This window comes from Microtus pennsylvanicus, chromosome 21, assembly GCF_037038515.1.
Source record: "Microtus pennsylvanicus isolate mMicPen1 chromosome 21, mMicPen1.hap1, whole genome shotgun sequence".
Taxonomy (NCBI): domain Eukaryota; kingdom Metazoa; phylum Chordata; class Mammalia; order Rodentia; family Cricetidae; genus Microtus; species Microtus pennsylvanicus.
Window position 1 is genome coordinate 5,804,932 of NC_134599.1, and position 457 is coordinate 5,805,388.

Below are 457 nucleotides of genomic sequence, written 5' to 3' on the forward strand. Positions count from 1 at the left end.
GGTCATACCCTATCCAGGCAAGGGCATCTTGCTGGTTCTGCTTGCCCATGCCCACACTATGCATCTCTGCGGGCAGACACATGCAGTCAGGGCCTGATGGCATGGCAGCGCTGCCCTGGCTCCACGTTCTCCATCAGCATTTAAACAGCTGGGAATCCAGAGAGCACAGCTGGCACCGTGCCCAGGATGGTGCCTGGTCGGCCAGCAGTTTCAAGGTAACTCCACCTGCCCTGCACTTGTGAAGGCACACTTGCTGGGACTCACTCTTGGTCATACCTGAACCCTGCTGATGCTGGAGGTGTAACCCATACAGGCCCAGCAGGGCTCTGCTGCAGAGCCACATGCCAGCCTCTTGGGCTTTGGAGGGTAATGCTCCACTCACCCCCAACACACAGAATGGAATGATCGTGTGAACAACTGGGAAGCAACTCACTGCAGCTAGGCCAAAGACATCCAA